Source organism: Canis lupus, chromosome 18 (assembly GCF_011100685.1).
Source record: "Canis lupus familiaris isolate Mischka breed German Shepherd chromosome 18, alternate assembly UU_Cfam_GSD_1.0, whole genome shotgun sequence".
NCBI lineage: Eukaryota > Metazoa > Chordata > Mammalia > Carnivora > Canidae > Canis > Canis lupus.
Window position 1 is genome coordinate 11,656,707 of NC_049239.1, and position 6,027 is coordinate 11,662,733.

Consider the following 6,027-nt stretch of genomic DNA (forward strand, 5'->3'; position numbering starts at 1 on the left):
GTGTTGGTTGTAATATTGGTCAATTCCATATTCCTAATTCTTGCCCTGAGGTGGTCTAATGATGCCTCATAGAGGCACTGGCCCAAACTGGAGAGCCACAGCTAGTGAAGAAGATACCCAGGTTATTTCCCCTTCTATGATCAGTTGATTCAGAGTCATTTGGTTTAAGACATTTGGGTGGTGACAGTAAAACATGTCACATGACTGGCGGGTGTGCTCAGCCCTATAGCAGTGTTTTATGGACAATATGTTTCCTGATCTCATAAGAACTCATGAGACCCAGACTAACACTGAAAGGAAACGGTGGTAGAGGGGTGAAATGCTTGGATTTTGAATCCCAAGTGCCTATGTTTAAATCTTGGTCCTAAAGTTATTTCATTTCTGTGATATAATTTTCTCATGCATTAAATGAAGATATAGTGTGTCCTGTTGCCTTGAGTTGCATGGATGTGATGAGTTAATTCTACTGGGTACATGAAAGTATTCCACAGCATTAGCATCTAATGTTGGCATATTTACTTTGGAAATAATAGATAACAGGCCTGCATGCACACACACTAACAACGGTGTCTCTACTCATTATATGTCTGTTTGTATTTCTACAAACATAGATGTACAACAAAATGTTCAGTGTGTGATAAGTTGTTGAAAAGTTAGTAGTTGTATATTTTCCCATTTTCAGTAATGAAAGTACTTAGAGCAATAAATTTGATGTATTAGAAATGAAACAATGTCTCATTTTAAATGGGAATGACTTTTTGTTTTGTTTTGAATTTTATTTATTTATTCATGAGGGCTTCACAGAGAGAGGCAAAGACACAGGCAGAGGAAGAAGCAGGCTCTCTGTTGGAGCCCCATGCAGAACTCCACCTCAGGACTCCAGGATCACACCCTGAGCTGAAGACAGATGCTCAATCAATGAGCCACTGAGGCATCCTTGATTTTTTTTTTTTTTTTTTTTTTTTTTTTACAATCAGCTTCAGCTTCTGTGAAATGAGTGATTTGGAAGCCAAACAGAGATTCCCATGTGGAAACTACATAAACCAGCAGATAAAGGAAGAAGAAATTTAATTTTGATCTACTCCCTGGTTCTCAAAAATTTGTTCAGATCTCCTTGGACAAATGCCTGCGCCTCTAATTAGTGATCTGGAACTGCTTCTGCATGTGGAAAGCACAGAGGCAACCAGGGGAAAGTAGTAAATGACTTGCAGCTCTGTGGGCTGATGTCCCTACTGAGGCTTCTAGGAAGTGTCTCCTCTGGCTTCCAACTCCTTAGCACCTTACTTCCCAACCCACCCTGGGCTGCCCTGGACTTGGGAGGTGCAGATAGAGGAATGTGGTGGTGCAGGAGACAGTGGGGTGGAATGAGGCCACTAGTGTGATGATGATGTTTATTTTCTCAGGTTTAGTTTTATGTTTGTGCATTTTCACCTGCAGTTGACTTTTGGAGAATCTTGAAGTTAAACGGTCCCCTACTGGTTGGGCCAGTGCAAAGTATCTCTGGTGTTGTAAGATGAGATAAGGACAGTTAAACCACAGCCATCTTGCTCATTTCCAAAAGGCCACAGCTAATGGAAAGAAAACATCCATCTGCACACACATGGTCCTGCTGCCAAACACACTCTTGGGCTGTGGGGTGAGGGTTCCCCTATTTTATATACCATGTTCATTCCACTAGCTGCTATGTGGGTTGGGATCCGATATGGAGGACTGTGGCACCCTTAGTCCACTCTGATGACACCATTCTGAAGGAACTGCACTGCACGCAGACAGCTTGTAGCCCTAGGTGATCGCAGACATTGCACCAGGATCTGTGCTTTTCCACGGCAGGTGATTCACAGAGGCTCCTACTTTCAGTCTCATTTGGTCAGTGTAGGCAGGGTGACATGAGACCCCTGCCCATGAGGATGTTGGCACAGGCAGCGTGTAGATGTCACAACAGCAGGTGCTTCTCTCCTCACAAGAACACGGACATATGGGGAACCTTACTTCAACTGTTGAATTGAATGTCACAGACTGAGTCATCTCGGTCCCTCTAAAGGGACAAGTGACTGCAGAGTCAGGCTGAACAAGGCTCAATAAAGGCATGCACATCAGGTAAGTGTGCTGGGGTGGAGCAAAGGAGAGCTGTTCAGCAATGTGAGCGCAAGAAGCAAGTGTCCCTGTGTCCATCCCACCCAAGCTAAGTACAGAGAGGGTCCCCAGTCCTGAGACACAATCTGTCCAGTCCTTGGGGAAACAAAGTTCTATCACTGAGATCACTGCTCTAAGCTTTCAAAGTCTGACTTATATCACTTTGTCACCTTAGACTTTACTCCTCTTGGTCTATGCTTGAGAGCCAACTTCTGGGTGAGCCCTGGCCTCCATGATAGGGGCCCCAAGCTACTGCCTCAGCCCAGCATGTGTGGGAGAGAGCTCTTTCTCAGGGTAAATTATACACTCACATCCAGCTTAGGCATCATCTGTGGGCCTGGTGTATATGCAACTCCATTTCTGAGACAGGATACTCTAACTGTGACCACACCACTGAGTTCTTGATATTTAGGTCCAAAAGCCATTAACTGTAGACCCTCTTTGACCCACATTAAGAAATTCACCTGGTTAAGTCTCAGCCTCCCACATCCCTCCTCATGGCACTTTCATCACTTGGTCCATTCTCAGAGTAGCACAAATGGAGTTGAACTGACTTGTGGAAATGCACATTTGACCCTGTAATTATATTTTGTAATTATTTTTTTCAGCAAATATCTCTGACAAAATAATTCTTGTTTTCCATTATATATTTTTTTCTCTGAAATTGGAAAATCTCTAAATGTCTGAGATTGGATGAAGAGATAAAGAATGATTATATATCTATAAAACATCTTGCATCCACTTTAAATTATATTTATGTAGTATACAACAGCACAGTAAATGCTCAAGCCATCAAGAAAAAGCAAAATATATTGGAAAGCTACAGATCCAGGGAACACCAGTAGTGCACTTGCCTACTGTGGCTACCATTCTTTCCCAACCTCCCAACACTGAGCATTATGGACATGAAGGTTCTTCCAAAATTAGGAAAGCCATGAGAACCTGCAGCAAAATTACACAGTTTAAGGACGCTCAGTTAATTTGGGGTAGGGAGTGAGGTGATGGTGAACTAACAATTCGTGTGGTTTCAAGCAGGAAAGCCAGACGCTCTGCTGGTCTGACATTGTGGTCATGCCTGCAGCAAGCATACGTTCAGCTACGGCTGTGTGCATGCTTAGCAGAGACACCAAAATGCCCAAGCCAGTCAAGCACTGCTGGTGTGCAATCAGGTGATTGGCATATGCAGAGGAGCCATGGCAAGACTCAGAAAAAGTATAATCTGGGAGGACTTATACTTTAATACATATAGTCTATGTGCTATTTGCCTAAAATATTCATGTGCAGCCCAATACCCACGGCAAAACTATTTGTCGGTGTCCAAGTCTTGCCTTAAGTAATTTTGATGACCATGAATTTATGTAGACACAGGGTGAACCCAGGAAGCTAAATGGAAAAATAAAATAATTTAATAAGAAAACATCAGAGGCATGAGCAGGCCATACTACAGAGGATATAATATCACAGATTAAGTATAGATAAGTTTCTCAGCATAAAAAAATGATAGCAACCTTTTGGGGACAAGTCACAATCTAGAGTTGCTACAAGAAATTTTTAACAATATACTTTTCACTAAAAAAATAACAGCCAGGCAAAGACTCACAAAAGTAAGACTATTCTTAGGCAAAAACCCTCTTACAATTCAACTGCCCTGAGGGTGTGCAGATACTCTCTTTAGCAGATAAATACTTTAAAGTAGCTATAAGAAATGTGTTCAATAAATAGAGAAAATCATGTTTAAAATCCTAAAGGAAAATATGACAACAAAAAGTAAAACAAAAACAAAAACAAAAAAAAAAAACAGATATTCTAATGAAGGATAGCAAAATTACAAAACAGAATATTTATATAAAAAATAAAATCTAGGTTAGAAAATTTGTAACTTCAAGCGATATTGTCATTTGAGGGAATCGAGAAATTATTCTCTTTGGCAGAAGAAACAATTGCAAAATGAAGAACTTCCTCAACCTCATAAAGGGCATCTGTGAAAACCCATAGCTGACATCAGACTTACTGCTGCAAGGCTGAATGCTTTTCTTAATCATCAGGAACAAGACAGGGAAGTCTGCTCCTGATACTTGTCTTCACAAGTCTGACTTGTGCAAAGTTAAAAGTTCTAGATAGTGAAACGCAAAAAAAAAAAAAAAAAAAAAAAATTCAAACTCTCTTGTAGATTGAAAACAAAAGTTAAAATAACTTAATCCACAGCTGACATGACCCTGTATGTGGATATTTCCAGAGTATCTACCTGCACACAAAGCCCAAAGAAAAACTCATAAACAAGTTTGATATCACAAAAGACACATTCAATGTACAAAATATCATTTGGATTTCTGTATACTAGAATGCAACACTTGAAAACGAAATTTAGGAAACAATTCCATTTTCATAGAAACAAAAAGGGGAAAATATTTGGGAAATAATTTAACACAAGACGAGCAAATCTAGTACGTTGTAAAGTACAAAACAATGTGGAGGAAAATTTTTAAAGAATCTCTAAATAAATGCAGAGAGGGTCCATGTTCATGGATTAGAAGCTTCAATATTGCCATGATGACAATTCTCACCAAATGGATTAAGGATTCAATGCAGCACACTTTGTGCACACAAATATATAAGTTTGCACTAAAATTAACATGAAAACCCCAAACCCTGGAATAGATCTAATTATTTTGAAAGAGACCAAACTTGGGGGACTGATATGGTCACCCTGTAGAATCACTGGAGGGAGGATACACATAAAACTTGATTTGGATGAGATACTGATGATGCTGCACACACACAGAGGATGTGGAAAGCTTTCTCATTGACCCATGAGGTCCTGGAGGCAGCAGGGCGGGCCTTTCCAGCAAGGCCTTACAGGACCCGATTTCAGAGCTTACAGAAGGATTAAGTTACACAATTTAGCCAGTACTGCTGGTGCAAAGAAACATGAAGGTCACTGGAAGAGAACTGAGAGTCCAGAAATAATCTCTTGTGTTTGGTCAACAGGATTTTGATAAATGTGTTGAGTTACTTCCGTGCAAGATGAGATAGTCTTTTCCACACCGACTCAGCTACAACTGGATATTCCAAGGGAGATGCATAAATTTCTTTCATTTGCTCCTGTATACATGAAAAGTATTTCATGATGGAAATAAATTAAAAGATAATTCTAAAACTCTAAAATCTCCTTGATGAAAACAGAGGCAGGAATTTTGTGATACAGGATTAAAGCAAAGAGTTCTTAGATATGACCCCAAACACTTTATCCAGAAAAGAATACATTCTGATAAACTGGATTTCATCAAAACTCAAAACATGGGTTTCAATAGTCCCCATGAAGAAAAGGAAAAGACTACAGCCTCAGAGAAAAATTTGTACATCATATAAAGGCCTTTTATCTAGAATGCATAAAGATTTCCCACTCAGTAGGACTTACCTCAATATCACTCCAAAAAATTATAAAAGGGTTAAAAACATATTTCTCTGAAGAAGGTGTTTGAGTAACTAATAAGCATGTTAAATATTCTCAAAATTAGGTCCCTAGAGGCAAATGAAAAGCCCAAAGAGATACCAGTTCACATCTGCTATAATGCCTGTCATCCAACAGAAAACCTCTGACGTGTCAGTGAGAAGAAGGAGAAACAGTCTCATATTAAAAAAATAAAGTATAATTAACATAGGGTGCTATACCAGATTCAAATGTACAATATAATTCAACATTTTATGAGTTATGCAGTGTTAGTGATTCTTTTACTCAGTATTTGTGGCATCTTTCCCTGGGGAATACCTTCCTCCCTGGGGAAATCAACTATATCAAGAAAACCAAAGAACAAAGCAAATCAAACACCCCGATCAGGTTGGGCAAATGGCCTATAGGAAGCATTTTGTTAGAGAAATGTCCATTGTAAAGCC